The sequence below is a fragment of the Tursiops truncatus genome, chromosome 9, assembly GCF_011762595.2.
Source record: "Tursiops truncatus isolate mTurTru1 chromosome 9, mTurTru1.mat.Y, whole genome shotgun sequence".
In the NCBI taxonomy this organism is placed as follows: Eukaryota; Metazoa; Chordata; class Mammalia; order Artiodactyla; family Delphinidae; genus Tursiops; species Tursiops truncatus.
The window spans coordinates 14,377,042-14,398,517 of NC_047042.1; the positions used below are offsets into that span (position 1 = coordinate 14,377,042).

At 42.5% G+C, this 21,476-nt stretch overlaps 1 long non-coding RNA gene across 2 annotated transcripts; it reads right to left on the reverse strand.

The window, feature by feature from the left end:
• Positions 1-1,055: 1,055 nt before the first annotated feature.
• On the reverse strand, positions 1,056-20,269 carry LOC109550769 (uncharacterized). 2 transcript variants are annotated; one of them, XR_012333876.1, is made up of 4 exons: positions 20,148-20,269; positions 19,193-19,344; positions 6,391-10,723; positions 1,056-4,012 (listed from the first exon to the last, which is right to left on the reverse strand). It is a non-coding gene; the product is annotated as an uncharacterized lncRNA (long non-coding RNA). The 2 variants fall into 2 exon arrangements; XR_004528080.2 differs by having other exon boundaries at positions 1,056-10,723.
• Between the last annotated feature and the right edge of the window lie 1,207 nt (positions 20,270-21,476).

Here is a 21,476-nt window from a genome sequence, read left to right on the forward strand (position 1 = left end):
AGCAGGGTTCCAGAGGTTAAACTCTCAGCCACGGTAGGTCTTAATGCCAAGATTAGAGCCTTGTTTGTGAAACAATAGGACACTGACACATGGGATGAGGATATCTGGGTTGAAAACCCCGAAACTCTTAAATCCACAAATTTTCCTAAAACTTCTGAGCCTTCAGAAGTGGCACATCCCTTTCCAAGAGCTAGTGCTCTGTTCCCCTGAAGACAATTCAAAAGCCTCTCCTCTGTGAGCAAGGATGTGCCCCAGGATATGTCCCCTCATTCGTCCTGGGTACCAGGCCTATAACTTGGGTGAAGTCACAGGATGCCCCAGCCAGCAACATGAAGGGCCAGAAAAGGGAGGAAAAGGCCTGTACCTCAAAGGAGCTGCCAGTCCCAGCCAGCGTGTACTGGCAGGACCAGCGGAGTCTGTGTGGGACTGGATCTGAGCACGTTGGGTAAAGGGGGCCTGGGACATAAGATTGGATAACAGAAAGTTTACAAATTAATTGCACTTTTCTGAGATAAAGCATTTAACATGCTAGCAAAGACTCTAATCTGGCTCTAGGATGGCTCCTAGAAGCATGGAAAAAGTAATAGTCTGTACTAAGTGAGGAAAAATACCAGAACTACTGTGGCAGACAGTGGAAGAAGAGATTCAAGGACTCAGGGAAGTGGGCACGCAGGAGTGGACAGACTGTGTAAGGCCAGAAAACTCAGCAGATCATCAGGTTTGATGATGGGAAAGCCTTCCTCAGTTTGTGGTAATTTGTTATGGCAGCCCCAGGAAATGAAACACTTCCTTCCACAGGTGCTGATCCAAGGGCACTCCCTGTAAACAGCCTGCACACTGAGCTCCATCTCAGAGTCTGCGCTTCCCTGAGAACCCAGTCTCACTGTACCTGTGTCACAGGTGGGAGGCGCCTGGCATCACCTCAAAACACTTGGAACTAGAAGATAACTGAAATTAACTAAATCTGAACCCCAGCTGCCACCAGCTCAGCTGATAAGATCATAGAGATCAGCCCCTCAATAGTATAAGAAGGCGGAAAGCAGAGAGATCTCACAGTCTTTTTTATTTTGGCTGCCTTGGGTCTTCGTTGCTGCACGTGGGCTTTCTCCAGTTGCGGCGAGCAGGGGCTACTCTTTATTGCAGTGTGCGGGCTTCTCATTGCGGTGGCTTCTCTTGTTGCAGAGCACAGACTCTAGGTACGCAGGCTTCAGTCGTTGTGGCGTGCAGGCTCAGTACTTGTGGCTTGCGGGCTCAGTACTTGCAGCTCGCAGGCTCTAGAGCGCAGGCCCAGTAGTTGTGGCGCACCGGCTTAGGTGCTCTGCGGCATGTGGGATCTTCCCGGGCCAGGGCTCGAACCCGTGTCCCCTGCCCTGGCAGGCGGATTCTTAACCACTGCGCCACCAGGGAAGCCCTCTCACAGTCTTATAGTATACCAGTGACTTGCTTGCAAAGTCTGGCTATTGGGAGGGGGCTGACTTCGTTCTCAAGCGGTCCAGATGTAAACTGAAACAAATTAAAGCTGCTATTGATCCCCCACTGAGGTTAACTCCTAGTGAGATCAAAGAAATCATCCCTTCACCTCAGCTGCCTGACAGAATCTACTTCACTGTCTACTGTTTTAAACACAATGCCTGTCATAAAATTGAAAATGTATATGACACACGAAGAAGACATGAATTTTATAATCGCTTTTCTTTACCTTAGAGAGATATTTGGGAAATAATCTCTCACTTATTTCAAGTTTACAGTTCCTTCAGTTTGTTTTTTTTTCACCCATCAGATTGACAAAAATCCAAAGGCTTGCCAAAATTAGCCAGATTGTGCAGAAACAGGCACGTTCATACACTGCTGATAAAAATGCAAAATAGTGCTATCCCCTGGAGTTGAATTTGACAATACTGAACAAACCTGCTTACACAAGTATTATTTGACCTACAGATTCATCAGGAATTTATCCCGAAGATATAGTTTTAACAACATGAAAATACACATGCAAAAATTATTCATACAGCATTATTTATAATTGTAAAATATTGTAATCTACTTAAATGTACAAATAGAAGATTGCTTTCACTGGCTCCATCTGGGATAATTTCAGCTTCAAGATAAATAAGAACGATGATTGTTGGTTGAATACACTATGATAAATATACACTCTGAAGTACTGGAAACTGGTAAAAAAAAAAAATAGGGAAATCTTTATAAACTGAAAGAGAGTAATTTCCAGAACATGTTTTAAATAAAAAATGCAAAAGAATATACATAGTATGCTAGGGTTTTTTTTTGTAAAAAAGAAGACAAAATAAGAAAACATGCACGTATTTGTGTAACTTTGCAAAAAGTAATACAAGACTGATAATACAAAAAGTAATAAAATTGGTTACCCACAAGGAATGGAGATGAAGGGATGGTTGAAGGGATAGGAGAAGGAGGGACACTTCCCTGAGTGTACATTTCTATACAGTTTTGACTTTTTGATTCATATTAATGTTCTACATATCCAATAAAATAAAGTTAATAAGGATGGGGAAAATCTTAAACTAAATGAAAACAGGAACAAACCTGTTTCCAGTGAATAAAGTGACCTGCCTCAGGAAGTTTCTCATTTTTTTTATTATGGTAAAATATACATAACATACAATTGACCATTTTAACAATTTTTAAGTGTGTAGTTCTGTGGCATTAAGTACATTCATATTGCTGGGCAATCATCACCACCATCCATTTCCAGATGTCTCTTCATCTTGTAAAACTGAAACTCCAAACCCATTAAATAACATTGCCCCATTGCCACCAGTCCTGGGTTATCTACCATTCTACTTTCTGTCTCTATGACTTTGACTACTCCAGGTACTTCATGTAAATGGAATCATACAATATTTGACCTTTTATGATTGGCTTGCTTTATATGGCATCATGTCCTCAAGGTTCTTCCATGTTGTAGCATGTGTCAAGATTTCCTTCCTTTTAAGGCTGTATGAATATATCACATTTGTTTATACATTAACCAGTCAATGGACACCAGAGTTGCTTCTACCTTTGACGATTATGAATAATGCTGCTATGACTGTAGGTGTACAAATATTTCTTTGAGACCTTGCTTTAATTTTTGGAGGGGTATATATCCAGAAATGGTACTGCTGTCATACGAAAGTTCTATTTTACTTTTTTCAGGAATTGCAATGTTGTTTTCCATAGTGGCTACACCATTTTATATTCCCACCAAGAGTGCACAGGTATTCCAATTTTACTACATCCTCACCAACATGTTATTTTCTGGGTTTGATAGTAGCTATTCTAATGGGTATAAGGTGGTATCTCATTGTGATTTTAATTTTGATTTTCCTGATGATGAGTGATGTTGAACATCTTTTCATGTGCTTATTGGCCATTTGATTATCTCGTTTGGAGAAATGTCTATTCAAGCCCTTTGTCCGTTTTTAAATTAGGTTGTTTGGTTTTTGTTGTTGAGTTTTAGGAGTTCTTTACAGGTTCTGGATATTAACCCTTTATCAGATATACGGTGAGCAAATAGTTTCTCTGATTCCATGGTTTGTCTTTTCACTCTGCTGATTGTTTCCTTTGATAAACAAAAGCATTTAATTTTGATGTAGTCCAATTTATCTCTTTTTCTTTTGTTGTCCATGTTTTTGGTGAGATATCCAACAAATCATTGCCTAATGCAATATCATGCTTTCCTTTTATGTTTTCTTCTAAGAGTGTTATAAATTTAGGCCTTACATTTAGGTCTTTAATCCATTTTGAGTTAATTTTTGTACCTTGTATAAGTAAGAGTTCAACTTCATTTATCTACATATCAATACCCAGTTTTCCCAGCACCATTTGTTAAAAAGACTGTCCTTGGGCTTCCCTGGTGGCGCAGTGGTTGAGAGTCCGCCTGCCGATGCAGGGGACACGGGTTCATGCCCCAGTCCGGGAAGATCCCACATGCCGCGGAGCGGCTGGGCCCGTGAGCCACGGCCGCTGAGCCTGCGCATCCGGAGCCTGTGCTCTGCAACGGGAGAGGCCACAACAGTGAGAGGCCCGCGTACAGCGGAAAAAAAAAAAAAAAAAAGAAAAGAAAAAAGACTGTCCTTTCTTTTTGAAAGGCCTTGGCACTTTTGTTGAGAATCATTCAACCATATATGTGAAGGTTGATTTTGGGACCTCTCTATTCTATTCCATTGGTCTGTCTTTATGCCAGTACCGCAAGAAAATGTTGAAGATAGTATTTTGACTTCAGTCCAAAGAAAAAAAAAGGTTAACCTTGAACTCTTCTCAATAGGTTTGTTGCAGTGGTATCAGTATTATGAAACCATTTTGTGGGTATTGCAGAATTGTGCAAATGAGTGACTATAGTAAGGTTCTTGAGAGCCAGGGAAATATGTAAGATGAGAGATACAAGTATGGAATGGGGAAAAGCAAGCAAGATCCTAGGTCGGATTCTAATTAGAAGTATCCATATAAGTTTATTATTTCAATGACGCTCAGTCACTCATTTGCAACGAGCAAAGCCTGAACCCACACCTTCGTTTCTAAATACAGTTCTCCACAAACATGAACCAGGGGTTCATGGAGAAATGGCTTATTCAAAGGCTGGGGCAGAGAAAATCAAGATGAGCCTGGAATATGTTACTGTGCCAGAAAATAAGGAGGTGCTCAGAAAATGATGAGGATATATTAAAAAAAATGAAGGGGCTTTCACTGGCCAAGTCTGGGGTAATTTGAGCAGCAAGGTACATAAGAACAATAACAGAATGAATAAAATAAGAATCCATGAGTCCATATTGACAATAGATAATAAATTAGTAGATATATGGAAAGAAAGGGAAGGCTCTTGCATACAGTGGAGTTCTGATTAACAAACACAGTAGCACTGACGGAAGTAGAAAATCGCCATTTAAAAAGCATCTTGGTAAAAACAGATTTAGGCAAGAACCATAACGCATGCCAAATCGGGGGAGGGAAATTTTGGCAAGAAACAGAGTATTTACGTAGTTTCAGAGTGTCCACCTACAAGTTTCTTATTTATTAAAAATGGTTGAGAATCCACCTGCCAATGCAGGGGACACGGGTTCGAGCCCTGGTCTGGGAGGATCCCACATGCTGCGGAGCAACTGGGCCCGTGAGCCACAATTACTGAGCCTGAGCGTCTGGAGCCTGTGCTCCGCAGAGAACAAGAGAGGCAGTGATAGTGAGAGGTCCGCGCACGGCGATGAAGAGTGGCCCCCGCTTGCCACAACTGGGGAAGGCCCTCGCACAGAAACGAAGACCCAACACAGCCATAAATAAATAAATAATTTTTTTAAAAAATTTTAAAAAAGGAAAAATAGTAGCTATAGAATGGAGAGCCCTGACAACACAGATGACTAAACTACCTTCATAAGGGGCAAATGGACCATGTTTAAATGTAAAAGTCTGCACCTTGTGGAGGATGATCAACTTAGTATTAATCTCAGAAACATCTCAGTGTAGGTAGGAGGATAACATGGGAGGGTGAAGAAACAGCAGATGTTTAGAGGGGACCAAAGAACACGTGTCTACCGTGTTCTAGGAGCTCTTCATCTGAACTACTGAGTAGGGGATGGCCTGGCCCACTGCCCAGATCCCCGTCCAAGAAGGGCTTGCTGGGACCTCCCTGGTGGTACAGTGGTTAAGACTCTGCGCTTCTAATGCAGGGGTCGTGGGTTCGATCCCTGGTCAGGGAACTAAGATCCCAGATGCTGCGCTGTGTGGCCAAAAGAAAAAAAAAGGGGCTTGCTGTTCACCTCTGAGGGAGTGCAGTCCCCAGGCAACTTCCTGCCAGGGCCTGCAGAGTGGACTCCCCTGGCAGAAAGCTTCCTGACCCCAGTTCACACGCCTCCTAGGGCCACCGGCCTCCAGTGGCTGGTGGGCAGAGGTGTAATGGTCCAGCTCCTGTGAGCTGGATGGGGACATTCTATGGGCACTGCTCCCTACAGAGCCCAGACCTGCCTGGGAGTCCAGCTTCCTCTTCTGCCAATCCTGCTTCCTCCCCCTGCCTTTCACAGGTTCAGCGATCTCTAATCAACCTCCCCCCCAAACTCAGCCTCTGCTTCCTTAAAACCCAACCTGCAAGAGGCTCGCTCAAAAGCTACTGCTTTTTTCATTAAATTAAGAAGGAAAAGAAGGGTAAATCATGCACTTACAAAAATACATTGTTTCAAAAGAAAGCAACAGATGAGCACGGGCTGTTCCAACTAATGAAAATCTTGTTTTCAGAAATGTTTGTCAGTTATTTGGATTGGGAGATAAATTTTTCCAAGATGCATGCTGTTTTGAAGAAGGAGGTTGGATTCTGCATCAGTTTCCTAGGCCTGCTATAAGAAAGTAACAAAAACTGGGTGGCTTAAAACAACAGAAATGTATAACCTCTGTTCTGGAGGCGGTTGTCTGTAATCCAGGTGTCAGCGGGCCGTGCTCACTCTCCAGGCTTCTGCAGTTGCTGGAGGTGCTCCTGTGGCGCAGCTGAGTAACTCCCATCCGTGCCTCCATCATTACACGGCCCTCTGCCCTCTGCATCTGTCTTCACATGCATTCTCCTCTGTGTGTGTCTGTTTCCAAGTCTCTCCTTTTTTTAAAAAAAATAATAAAGAAACCAGCTCTATTGGATTAAGGACCTGCCCTACTGCACTGTGACCTCATCTTAATTTACATCTTAATTATATCTGTAAAGATCCTATTTCCAAATGAGATTAAATTCACAGGCACCAGGAGTTAGGACTTCAACGATCTCTTGTGGAGACTGTAAAGAAAAAACTCCTCCTAGGCGTTTCTTTTCTACTTACAAAACTTCTGGCCACAAAATGCTGGGGGAGCTGCCGGGTTTCCCCACACCAAGCAATTCTGCAACACCAGCTGGGGGTCCTACAATTCAGTTCAGTCCTGACACTACCTGGAGTTAGTGTCAGATCCCATAGTTTAAGGGCTCAATCCCACCCTCCACTACAGATGCCAATGGCAAGTTCAGGTTGTCACCTGTGCTTCTTACCAACTGGCTGTAAATTGGAGGTTCGCGTGACCCCCTTCTAGGATTTAATTTACTGGAGTGGCTCACAGAACTCAGAGAAACATTTTACTTACTGGATTACTGGTTTATTATAAGGGTATAACTCAGGAATCGCCAGATGGAAGAGATGCATAGGGCAAGACATGTGTGGAGCTTCTAAGCCCCTTCCAGGCCCCATTTTCTCTGCACCACCACGTGTTTACCAACCCGGAAGCTCTCTGAATCTTACCCTTTTTGTTTTTATGGAGGCTTCATTACATAGGCATGGTTGATTCAATCATTGGCCTGTCTCCTCTCCCCAGAGGTCGGGGGTGGGAGAAGGTAGGGGGGTAGGGGGATGCAATGAGGGTGGGGCTGAAAGTTCCAACCCTCTAATCACCAGGTCGGTTCTCCTGGCAACAAGTCCCCATCGTTAGGACCTTTCTAAGAGTTACCTCATTAACATACACTCAGGTGTGATCGAAAGGGGCTTTTTTTCTTTTTTTTAATTAATTAATTTATTTTTGGCTGCACTGGGTCTTCGTTGGTGCGCACGGACTTCCTTTAGTTGCGGCGAGTGGGCGCTACTCTTCGTTGCGGTGCACGGGCTTCTTATTGTGGCGGCTTCCCTTGTTGTGGAGCATGGACTCTAGCTGCATGGGCTTCAGTAGTTGTGGCATGTGGGTTCAGCAGTTGTGGTTCACGGGCTTTAGAGCGCAGGCTTAGTAGTTGTGGTGCACGGGCTTAGTTGCTCTGCGGCATGTGGGCTCTTCCTGGACCAGGGCTTGAACCCGTGTCCCCAGCATTGGCAGGCGGATTCTTAACCACTGTGCCACCAGGGAAGCCCAAAAGGGGCTTTCTTAAGAATAACAAAAAATACTTGTATTGCTCTAATCACTTGGGAAATTTCAAGGGTTTGGGGAGCTTTGTGCAAGAACAGGGACAAACACCAAGCATAATATTTCTTATTATAAATCACAATATCACAGGGACACAATTCAATCCATGACAGATTCTGTCCTAGACGAGCTTACCAAAGCCTCTCTCAGCCCAATAATGCTGAACTACAGCAGAAACACAGAAAGCAACACTAATAGGAAATATTACCACCATCACCATACAACCTGCTTGATTCCTTGGAGGTGGCTCTAGGCAGCAGCCTGTTGGGGGTCTTAGAGAAGAGAGGTGGAGAGAGTGAGGTAATTTTAGATGTGAGAATATAATAGGGAGGAACAAATCTGACTCCATATTGGATCTACTTCTTTTACTTTGAACTTTGTATTTTAGTGCTTTTGCTAGAAGTTTATTACTAAAGGGAAGGTACACATAATGGCCCATCCCCGGGAACCCTGCCTCCCCTACCTCAGCGTTAAGCTAAAATGCCTTTGTTTAACTCACAGGAAACATCCTGACCGGGCACATCTGTAAATGGCTTCACGAAAGAAGTAATTAACACATCCCCTCTGGAGTCTGGCCGGAACCAGGAAATATTTGCAACAACTTATTGTCTTTTTCACTTTACCTCCTCACCTACCCCTCTTTGTTCTATAAAAGAAACTAGCATCCAAACCTGTGCAAGATGGTTCTTTGGGACACTAGTCCGACACCTCAGTCTGCTGGCTTTCCAAATAAAGTCTCTATTCCTTGCCCAATGACTCGTGTCTTGATTTATTGGCCTGTCATACAGTGAGAAGTATGAACCTGGAGTAGGTAACAAGAACAGGTAGAAGGTTGTGTGGTCTCTGGAGAGGAAAAAGGCTATACTGCAGGGAAGTAGGCAGATGTTTGGGAGGACACAGTGCTTAGTCCAGACTTCTTGTACATAAAATCGTACCAGGAACCTGGGTTGGCTTCATTAGCCAGGGGCTTTGGTTGAAGTGCAGGCTTGGAGTGGAGGAACACTGTCGTGGGGAATCTTATGGTCCAAGGTAATATACCTCTACTATGTCAGCGGCAGCCACAGTTCCAGGAGCAGTTTGGAGAGAGGTGTGTAGGGGTGGCAGAAGATGGGGTGAAGGTGGGGGAGCAGCCATGCAGCCAAAGGTAGGCACATGTGAATAGCTACATTTATGTAAAATATAAATATGGACATATTTAATCAAAAAAATAAGTTCCTTGAACCAAAAATAATCTCGGGCAACATATGATAAAATTAAGCATTTGTTAAAAGGTTTTCAAGTAGATCACTGTTACAAAGCTGGGGTTTGTCCAAGCTGGAAAACTTCCCAATAAAATAGTCTAGATATATAAGCAAGTAAGAGGGTGCTCTCAGTAGCCCAGACAAATGTGCTGTTTCCCACACTGTACATGGAATTTTTATAGCTTATTTGTGGATAGAAAATAGCTTAAAATATTTGCAGGGACTTGTCCCTTTCTTCAGAAAGAGTTGTGGTTAATTAGAATTTCTATTTTGTTTTGCTCCCTGACCTCTCAGTTGGCTTGTAAGCTATTAAGTGATGTCAAGCATTTTGTTTTGAGGCATAGAAGTTGTTTTGCATTGTTCTGCACAAACACATCAAACATGGTGTTGAAGTACTTTAAAGTTATTAGGCAACTGAATACATTGTTATTGTTTTCCTTAGTGGCCAATGGCTCATGTATTAAAACAAAGCTCTTGCCTCCTATGCAGTATTTTGGGATACATTAGTGATACATTATTAATAGAGTTAGAAGTTTGTATTTTTAGACTTGGTTAAATTGGGAAAAGAAAAGAGTAGTTATGCAGGCGAAATTGAATAAAAATATATGTGGGACTAAAATGTAAATAGTTGGCATAATTTGAAGAAAGTTTTCACCTGAAATGCATAAGATAATCAGTCCAAAAAATATATTTTACAGCACATCCTCCTTTCACTGCTATTTTAACACTTGTGAGACAAAATAAAATTTTGTCTGAGTCTTTAAACAAAGAGGTAAGTGTAAGTACTAGTCATAATTTGGTTGGGACCAAAAGTCCAGTTAGGTTCAACCAAATGTTTAAATGGAATGGCTCCTTAATTATCTGTACAATGACATAAAGAAGATGTAGCTAATTAGAATATACAGCATAAATTTTAACTCTTGTGAGTGTCAGCAAAGAGCTAGACACATTAAACAATGGATCTAGAAATCTACCTTCCTAAGGGTCTAAATTGGACTTACAAGATATAAATATAGGCAAGGATAAGCTTCTGTACCATTAAAACATCTGGAAAATGAGTTTTGTGATAATACAGTAGTAATTCTGGGCCTATTCCAAATTATGAAAACCTGTCATAATTATACTTCTGATTTATCAAGCAATTTGAAGTGCAATTTAGAAGGAAGGAAGGTGAATTGGAAATTACAATTAATTCAGGAATTCTGCCCTGTTCAGATGAATACCTGGGGTTGGAGTTGTGATGCTTTTTCTGAACTTTACCTGAATAATCATTAAATATAATTTCACATTTTGTAAGCAGCTTTTGGGAGGAAAGAGCTCTTTGCAGGAAAGAGCTCCCTGCAGGAGGCCCCTTTTGTCTTGACACTAACGTTAAACCAGGCACCCCCCATGTTCTACTCACCTCTGGACCAAGCACACCTTTCAAATCTTTTGATCACACAATACCTTGCCTGACGTGTTGGTTCTTTCCATAGATCAAAGAAGTAGAAATGAAGAATAAGGAATTAACAGACGACCAGATCTCTTCTCTAGCTTCCCCTTCAGTAAGCTCCCAAACTGTGTGAATAAGATTGCATCTAGAGAAAGACCACAAGAAGTCAACCAGCCTGCACATAAGCCTGCACACATTGTGGGATGGCAACAACTCTGACCCCCATCTCAGTGATTAACTGAGACTACTTCCCTTTTTCCTTTTAAAAGCTTTCGTCGCCGAGCAGTATCTTTGGAGATGGTTTTGGGGGACACTGATTGCTGGCAGATTGCCGGCATTCTGATTAAAAGCAGTTTTCCTTTCTACCAACATTTGTCTCTCTCTCAAGTACTGCTTTCTGAGTGGTGAACAGCCAGACCTGAGTTCGGTAACAATCTAAGCTTGTCCCTGAAATTAGTGAGGATTTGGGTTACTTTTCATTAATAGTGACATCTACGTGGAACTGCAAGGGTCACATTTTTCCTTGACTGACCAAGGAGAAAAATGTATGCTCATTACGAGGAACAGGCACAAACAATCAAGGAATACTGGTGGGAGGGCCCAGTGGTGTTGGGGATGAAGGAAACACACACAAAAGCATGGATCCTACAACTTCAGAGACAGAAGGTGTCGCTGAGGGTCGCTGGTACAGTGGACTTCTGCTGTGTTCTGTGGCTCTAAGGATCTTCCTTAAAGACAGTCACAGGGAATAAACGGGCCACCTAATGGGTGGAGCTCTGGGCACCCAACATTCTCTGCATCCAGAGAGGGTCCATCTGATTAATATATTTGAGTGCTGCATAAGGTTTTGTAAAAAAAAAAAAAAAAACTCCACTGTATGACATAACCATGATTAAAAATCATACTAGTTTTTTTTTTGAGTATAAGATGCTATTGAGGTAGGAAGCAAGATGGCGGAATAGAAGGACGTGCTCTCACTCCCTCTTGTGAGAACACCAGAATCACAACTAGCTGCTGGACAGTCATCGAAAGGAAGACACTGGAACTCACCAAAAAAGATACCCCACATCCAAAGACAAAGGAGAAGCCACAATGAGATGGCAGAAGGGGCACAATCACAGTAAAATCAAATCCCATAACTGCTGGGTGGGTGATTCACAGACTGCAGAACACTTATACCACAGAAGTCCACCCACTGGAGTGAAGGTTCTGAGCCCCACGTCAGGCTTCCCAACCTGGGGGTCTGGCAACGGGAGGAGGAATTCCTAGAGAATCAGACTTTGAAGCCTAGTGGGATTTGATTGCGGGACTTCGACAGGACTGGGGGAAACAGAGACTTCACTCATGGAGGGCACACACAAAGTAGTGTGCACATTGGGACCCAGGGGAAGGAGAAGTGACCCCAGGGGAGACTGAACCAGACCTACCTGCTAGTGTTGGAGGGTCTCCTGCAGAGGCGGGGGGGGGTGGCTGTGGCTCACCGTGGGGACAAGAACCCTGGCAGCAGAAGTTCTGGGAAGTACTCCTAGGCGTCCCAGAGTCTGTCATTAGCCCCACCAAAGAGCCCAGGTAGGCTCCAGTGCTGGGTTGCCTCAGGCCAAACAATCAACAGGGAGGGAATGCAGACCCACCCATCAGCAGTCAGGCAGATTAAAGTTTTACTGAGCTCTGCCCACCAGAGCAACAGTCAGCTCTACCCACCACCAGTCCCTCCCATCAGGAAACTTACACAGGCCTCTTAGATAGCCTCATCCACCAGAGGGCAGACAGCAGAAGCAAGAAGAACTACAATCCTACAGCCTGTGGAACAAAAACCACACACAGAAGGATAGACAAGATGAAAAGGCAGAGGGCTATGTACCAGATGAAGGAACAAGATAAAACCCCAGAAAAACAACTAAATGAAGTGGAGATAGGCAACCTTCCAAAAACGAATTCAGAATAATGATAGTGAAGATGATCCAGGACCTCGGAAAAACAATGGAGGCAAAGATCAAGAAGATGCAAGAAGTGTTTAACAAAGACCTAGAAGAATTAAAGAACAAACAGAGATGAACAATACAATAACGGAAATGAAATCTACACTAGAAGGAATCAATAGCAGAATAACTGAGGCAGAAGAATGGATAAGTGACCTGGAAGACAGAATGGTGGAATTCACTGCTGCGGGAACAGAATAAAGAAAAAAAAATGAAAAGGAATGCAGACAGCCTAAGAGACCTCTGGGACAACATTAAACATAACAACATACGCAGTATAGGGGACCCAGAAGGAGAGGAGAGAGAGAAAGGACCAGAGAAAATATTTGAAGAGATTATAGTGGAAAACTTCCCTAACATGGGAAAGGAAATAGCCACCCAAGCCCAGGAAGTGCATAGTCCCAGGCGGGATAAACCCAAGGAGAAACACACAGAGACACATAGTAATCAAACTGACATAAATTAAAGACAAAGAAAAATTATTGAAAGCAGCAAGGGAAAAATGACTTAACATACATGGGTACTCCCATAAGGTTTACAGCTGATTTCTCAGCAGAAACTCTACAAGCCAGAAGGGAGTGGCATGATATACTTAAAGTGATGAAAGTCACTTAAAGTGACTTAAAGATGATAAAGTGACAACCAAGATTACTCTACCTGGCAAGGATCTCATTCAGATTTGATGAAGAAATAAAAAGCTTTACAGACAAGCAAAAGCTAAGAGAATTCAGCACCACCAAACCAGCTCTACAACAAATGCTAAAGGAACTTCTCTAAGTGGGAAACACAAGAGAAGAAAAGGACCTACAAAAACAAACCCAGAACAATTAAGAAAATGGTCATAGGAACATACATATAGATAATTACCTTAAACATGAATGTATTAAATGCTCCAAACAAAAGACACAGGCTTGCTGAATGGATACAAAAAGAAGACCCACCTATATGCTGTCTAGAAGAGACACACTTCAGACCTAGGGACACATACAGACTGAAAGTGAGGGGATGGAAACAGATATTCCATGCAAATGGAAATCAAAAGAAAGCTGGAGTAGCTATACTCATATCAGACAAAATAGACTTTGACATAAAGAATGTTTCAAGAGACAAGGAAGGACACTACATAATGATCAAGGGATCAATCCAAGAAGAAGATAAAACAATTATAAGTATATATGCACCCAACATAGGAGCACCTCAATACATAAGACAACTGCTAACAGCTATAAAAGAGGAAATCGACAGTAACACAATAATAGTAGGAGACTTTAACACCTCACTTACAGCAATGGACAGATCATCCAACATGAAAACAAATAAGGAAACACAAGCTTTAAATGACACAATAGACCAGATAGATTAAATTGATATTTATAGGACATTCCATCCAAAAACAGCAGATTACACTTTCTTCTCAAGTGCACATGGAACATTCTCCAGAATAGATCACATCTTGTGTCACAAATCAAGCCTCAGTAAATTTAGGAAAATTGAAATCACATCAAGCATCTTTTCTGACCAAAACGCTAAGAGATTAGAAATGAATTACAGGGAAAAAAACGTAAAAAACACAAACACATGGAGGCTAAACAATACGTTACTAAATAACCAAGAAATCACTGAAGAAATCAAAGAGGAAATTAAAAAATACCTAGAGACAAATGACAATGAAAACATGACGATCCAAAACCTATGGGATGCAGCAAAAGCAGTTCTAAGAGGGAAGTTTATAGCTATACAAGCCTACCTCAAGAAACAAGAAAAACCTCAAATAAACAATCTAACCTTACACCTAAAGGAACTAGAGAAAGAAGAACAAACAAAACCCAAAGTTAGCAGAAGGAAAGAAATCATAAAGATCAGAGCAGAAATAAATGAAATAGAAAGAAAGAAAACAATAGCAAAGATCAATAAAACTAAAAGCTGGTTCTTTGAGAAGATAAGCAAAATTGATAAACCATTAGCCAAACTCATCAAGAAAAAGAGGGAGAGGACTCAAATCAATAAAATTAGAAATGAGAAAGGAGAAGTTACAACAGACACCGCAGAAATACAAAGCATCCTAAGAGACTACTACAAGCAACTCTATGCCAATAAAATGGACAACCTGGAAGAAATGGACAAATTCTTAGAAAGGTATAACCTTCCAAGACTGAACCAGAAAGAAATAGAAAATATGAACAGACCAATCACAAGTAATGAAATTGAAACTATGATTAAAAATCTTCCAACAAACCAGGACCAGATGGCTTCACAGGTGAATTCTATCAAACATTTAGAGAAGAGCTAACACCATCCTTCTCAAACTCTTTCAAAAAATTGCAGAGGAAGGAACACTCCCAAACTCATTCTATGAGGCTACCAGAACCCTGATAGCAAAACCAAAGACACTACAAAAAAAGAAAATTACAGACCAATATCACTAATGAATATAAATGCCAAAATCCTCAACAAAGTACTAGCAAACAGAATCCAACAACACATTAAAAGGATCATACACCATGATCAATTGGGATTTATCCCAGGGATGCAAAGATTCTTCAATATATGCAAACCAATCAATGTGATACACCATATTAACAAATTGAAGAATAAAAACCACATGATCATCTCAACAGATGCAGAAAAAGTTTTTGACAAAATTCAACACCGATTTATGATAAAAACTCTCCAGAAAGTGGGCATAGAGTGAACCTACCTCAACATAATAAAGGCCATATATGACAAACCCACAGCAAACATCATTCTCAATGGTGAAAAACTGAAAGCATTTCATCCAAGGTCAGGAACAAGACAAGGATGTCTACTTTCACCACTATTTTTCAACATAGTTTTGGAAGTCCTAGCCACGGCAATCAGAGAAGAAAAAGAAATAAAAGGACTACAAATTTGAAAAGAAGAAGTAAAACTGTCACTGTTTGCAGATGACATGATACTATACATAGAGAATCCTAAAAATGCCACCAGAAAACTACTGGAGCTAATGAATGAATTTGGTAAAGTTGCAGGATACAAAATTAATGCACAGAAATCTCTTGCATTCCTATACACAAATGATGAAAAAATCTGAAAGAGAAATTAAGGAAACACTCCCACTTACCACTGCAACAAAAAGAATGAAATATCTAGGAATAAACCTACCTAGGGAGACAAAAGACCTGTATGCAGAAAACTATAGGACAGTGATGAAAGTAACTAAAGATGATACCAACAGATGGAGAGATATACCATGTTCTTGGATTGGAAGAATAAATATTGTGAAAATGACTCTACTACCCAAAGCAATCTACAGTTTCAATGCAATCCCTATCAAATTACCAATGGCACTTTTTACAGAACTAGAATAAATCATCTTAAAATTTGTATGGAGAGGGCTTCCCTGGTGGCGCAGTGGTTGAGAGTCCGCCTGCCGATGCAGGGGACATGGGTTCGTGCCCCGGTCCGGGAGGGTCCCACATGCCACGGAGTGGCTGGGCCCGTGAGCCATGGCCACTGAGCCTGCGCGTCCGGAGCCTGTGCTCCGCAGTAGGGGAGGCCACAGCAGTGAGAGGCCCGCGTACAGCAAAAAACCAAAAACAACAACAACAACAAAATAAAATTTGTATGGAGACACAAAAGACCCCGAATAGTCAAAGCAGTCTTGAGGGGAAAAAGCGGAGCTGGAGGAATCAGAGTCCCTGACTTCAGACTATACTACAAAGCTACAGTAATCAAGATAATATGGTACTTGCACAAAAACAGAAATATAGATCAATGGAACAGGATAGAAAGCCCAGAGATAAACCCACGCACATATGGTCACCTTATCTTTGATAAAGGAGGCAAGAATATACAGTGGAGAAAAGACAGCCTCTTCAATAAGTGGTGCTGGGAAAACTGGACAGCTACATGTAAAAGAATGAAATTAGAACACTCCCTAACACCATACACAAAAATAAACTCAAAATGGATTAGAGACCTAAATGCAAGACCAGACACTATAAAACTCTTAGAGGAAAACATAGGAAGAACACTCTTTACATAAATCAGAGCAAGATCTTTTTCAATCCACCTCCTAGAGTAATGGAAATAAAAACAAAAATAAACAAATGGGACCTAATGAAACTTAAAAGCTTTTGCACAGCAAAGGAAACCATAAACAAGATGAAAAGACAACCCTCAGAATGGGAGAAAATATTTGCAAACGAATCAACGGACAAAGTATTAATCTCCAAAATATATAAACAGCTCATGCAGCTCAATATTAAAGAAATAAACAACCTAATCCAAAAATGTCCAGATCTAAATAGACATTTCTCCAAAGAAGACATACAGATGGCCAAGAAGCACATGAAAAGCTGCTCAACATCACTAATCATTAGAGAAATGCAAATCAAAACTACAATGAGGTATCACCTCACACCAGTCTTCAGAATAGCCACCTCCAAAAAATCTAGGAACAAATGCTGGAGAGGGTGTGGAGAAAAGGAAACCCTCTTGCACTGTTGGTGGGAATGTAAATTGATACAGCCACTATGGAGAACAGTATGGAGGTTCCTTAAGAAACTAAAAATAGAATTATCATATGATCCAGCAATCCCACTACTGGGATATACCCAGAGATAACCATATTTCAAAAAGACACATTCACCCCAATGTTCATTGCAGCACTATTTACAATAGCCAGGTCATGGAAGCAACTGAAATGCCCATCGACAGATGAATGGATAAAGATGTGGTACATATGTACAATTGATTATTACTGAGCTATGAAAAGGAAAGAAATTGAGTCATTTGTTGAGACGTGGATGGATCTAGAGACTGTCATACAGAGTGAAGTAAGTCAGAAAGAGAAAAACAAATATTGTATATTAATGCATGTATGTGGAACCTAGAAAAATGGTACAGATGAACCAGTTTACAGGGAAGAAATTGAGACACAGATGTAGAGAACAAACGTATGGACACCAAGGGGGGAAAGCCACAGGGGGTGGGGATGGTGGTGTGATGAATTGGACGATTGGGATTGACATGTACACACTGATGTGTATAAAATTGATGACTAATAAGAACCTGCTGTATAAAAAAATAAATGAAATAAAATTCAAAAATTCAAAAGAAAATCATACTAAGTGAAGTAAGTCAGACAAAGACAAATATCATGTGATGCCACTTATATGTGGAATCTAAAACAATGATATAAATGAACTTATTTACAAGAAAGAAACAGACTCAGAGACATAGAAAATAAACTTATGGTTACCAAATGGGGAGGGAGGGATAAATTAGGAGCTTGGGATTAACAGATACAAACTACCACATATAAATAGGTAAACAACAAGGACCTACTGCATAGCATGGGGAACTACACTCAATATCTTGCAATAACCTATAATGGAAAAAAATCTGAAAAAGAATATATATATATGTATAACTGAATCACTTTGCTGTTCACCTGAAACTAACACAGCACTGTAAATCAACTATGCTTCAATTTAAAAAAATTATCCTAAGAAAAAAATCATTGTAGTAGTTGGGCTCCCCTTCCCCCCACCCATGTTCCAGTAGCATTACTGAAGAATTATGAGAAGAAATAGCAAAGAATGCATCCTCATGAGTTAGTCTCATGCATTCCTGCATTCGGCGCAGTTGTTAAGAATCCACCTGTCAATGCAGGGGACACGGGTTTGAGCCCTGGTCCAGGAAGATCCCACATGTCACGGCGCAACTAAGCCCATGCCCCACAACTACTGAGGCTGTGCTCTGGAGCCCATGAGCCACAACTACTGAGCCCACAAGCCACAACTACTGAAGCCTGCACACCTAGAGCCCGTGCTCCACAACAAGAGAAGCCACCGCAATGAGGAGCCCGCGCACCGCAACGAAGAGTAGCCCCCAGTCACCGCAACTAGAAGAAATCCCGCGTGCAGCAATGAAGACCCAATGCAGCCAAAAAAAAAAAAAAATATATATATATATATATATATATATATATTTACAGGGCACCTACTAAGTACCAGCTAAAGCGCTTCATCAATATTCCAGAGTGGCTAGAATGAGCCACATGGCAACCCAAAAATACTGGTTCATTTGTTAACAGTTTGCACACAATTTTTTAATATGCTCAGCATGTATTCCAAATGGAACTATCAAGAAATGACAAGCTTCCCTTTCCACCCACGCTACAGATCTAGATTTGGGCATCCGAATGATAAGAAAAGCGAACCATTTGCAATTTTATTTCAAAAGATATTCACTGTGTTCCAAAAACTGGTGGGGGAGTAATTGCCAGGAGAGACAAAGGCTGGGACAGTGGGATCTGATGGCTCGGGCCCTAAGTAAGCAGAGAAAAAGTAAACCCACTGCTTGGGACCCTGTCCCTTGCTTGTCAGAGAAAGGGCAGTGGTGACTGTAATGAGGGCTGTAGCCAGGCCCAGAGGGAGCAGAGGGGGCTCTGGGGCTCAGAGTATAAGAGTAACCATGGACTGATATGCTCCAGAACATTCTGGTATATTCCAACATTCTGAGGCTTGTATCCTCATGGCCAAGATCCCAAGGCAGAGCTAAGGTTCAGAAGCCCCCGTCTCAAAATTCGTGGCTTCTGAGTAGTCTGTTCTACTGAATGCTGACCAAGAGAAGAAACAAGTTTTTCTTACTTTGCTCTGAAGTAAACTCCTGTTTAGTTGAGATGTTGGAAAGAAGGTGACCAACTCTTGCAGGTTCCCCAGGACTTTCCTGGTTTTAGCACTGTAAGTCCTGTGTCCTGGAAACGCTTTCATTCCCAGGCAAATTGGGATGAATAGCCATCCTAAGGAAGTAAGAGCCAAGTGAATAGACTGGGTATTTCAGTAAAAAACCATCAGAAAAGTGGCTTAAAAAGCTGTGATAGGGTAGAACAAATCTGACTCCATATTGGATCTGTTTCTTTAAATCTTTGTGTTCTATAGTTTTTGTTTAGGGTTAAGAATGTTGCCTATAGGCTGAAATTTACAGGATAGACCATTCTCAAGGCTCTGACCTTTAAGGGTATATCACTTTCCCATTCATATAGAGATAAAAAGTTGCAGAACAGGACTTCCCTGGTGGCGCAGTGGTTGAGAGTCCGCCTGCCGATGCAAGGAACACGGGTTCGTGCCCTGGTCCAGGAAAATACCACATGCCGCGGAGCGGCTGGGCCCGAGAGCCATGGCCGCTGAGCTTGCGCGTCCGGAGCCTGTGCTCCACAGCGGGAGAGGCCGCAACAGTGAGAGGCCCGCGTACCGCAAAAAAAAAAAAAAAAAAAAAAAGTTGCAGAACAGAGAATAACATTTATCTTGTTGGAGGTTTACAGGATCATCCTGACCTGACCTACCTGGACAGCTGCAAGAACAAAGGATTCTGACGCGAAGAGGTCTCCAACAACCAACCATGCCCCTCCCTCACCTTGCCTTTAAAATGCTTCGCTGAAACTCCTCCCAGGAGTCTGGGATTTCGGGAGGCATAAGCTACCTGTCTCCTTCCATGGCCCTGCAATAAACCTTTCTCTGCTCCAAACTGACACTTGAGTTTGTTTGGCCTCAGTGTGCCTCGCATAATAAAACCCCTATCTTTTTTTTTTTTTTTTTTGCTCACCGTTCCACATTCTTGGCTAGGATTGTCTGGGCGGTTCTTCCGCTGGTCTTGCTGATGACTTTTTGTGCGGCTGTACTGGGCCAGTGTTTTTCCTGGAGGATGGTCTCAGCTGGGATGCAGGGACATCTGGGTTTTGCTCTCCCTGTCCAAGTAACCTCAGGGCTTCTCCCTTTACCATGTGGCCTCTCCAAGGGGCTTTTTACAGCAGGGTAGCTGAAACTCTACACGGCAGCACAGGAAGAACAGGTTTCGTTCCTCAGACTGCGAAACCTGCCTGTCTTCTCAAGGCGTTGGTCTGCAATTGGCACAGTGTACTTCCGCCATATCTTATTGGTAAAAGGCAGTCACAAGCCTTTTAGAATCAAGGTGAGGGGACTATACTAGGAGTGGATACCAAGCGGCAAAGCACGGGAGCTGCCCACGTGACAGTCTACTCCAGAGGTGGCGTGAGATGCTCTCCGGAACTCACAGGATTCCCAGATGCCTGACTCACTTCTGACCTGTTTGCTGGGCCACCTGCCTTACCCTTCTCACATTCTCAGAGAGAACCCAATATGAATAGTTTGACCTTCGGTCAGAGGCTTCAAGAGCTCTAGGTAGGTATAGGACAAGTTTATCTCTAGTATTCTTACTTCTGCAAAGTGTACTGACGATGGTGAATCCCTGTTAAGGTTACCAGAAGGTGGGTAAGAAGCAACAGGTTAGGAGGCCTGGGTCTTACACTGCTCGTGTGAGGCAATAAAGGACCTGCCTCTTCCATGCAATGGTTCTTGGAAAGTGAGTGCCTATGCTCAGGGCAGGGATTACAGAGATCACCAAAGCACAGCACCTGCCTTAAAGGAGTGGACCCTTCTCAGCAAGGAACCTCCCGCCCTCGCCCCAAGTCTTGTGTGAAAGTTTACACAAGTGTCACCATTGGTGCCTCCCTCCTTTCTACCTGTGTCTCTGGGGCAGCTCCAACGTCTGCCCTGACTCGGTTTCCCAGTCGGCTTCCCTCGTTGGGCTGCGAGCCTCCCGAGGGTGTGTTCTTGAACACACAGATAATCGAGGGTTGCATTCTCTGCCTGGGGTCGTCGAGCGGGTCCTCCAGGGAGCGCAGCCCAACCCCCTCCATTTCCACTTGCACCTTCCCGGTGTTCTCCTTCCCTCTTCTCCAACTCCTCCGCCCACACCCGCCTTTTTTTTTTTTTTTTTTTTTTGCTGGAGAGAATTGGGGCCCCTCTCACCCTCCCCCACCACAAACTCCGCCTTCAGAGAACCCCGGAGCTGCTGCGGGCCCTGCGGCTGCTGCTCGGCTCCCTTCCCTTTCTCCACCAGACCTCCTCTGCC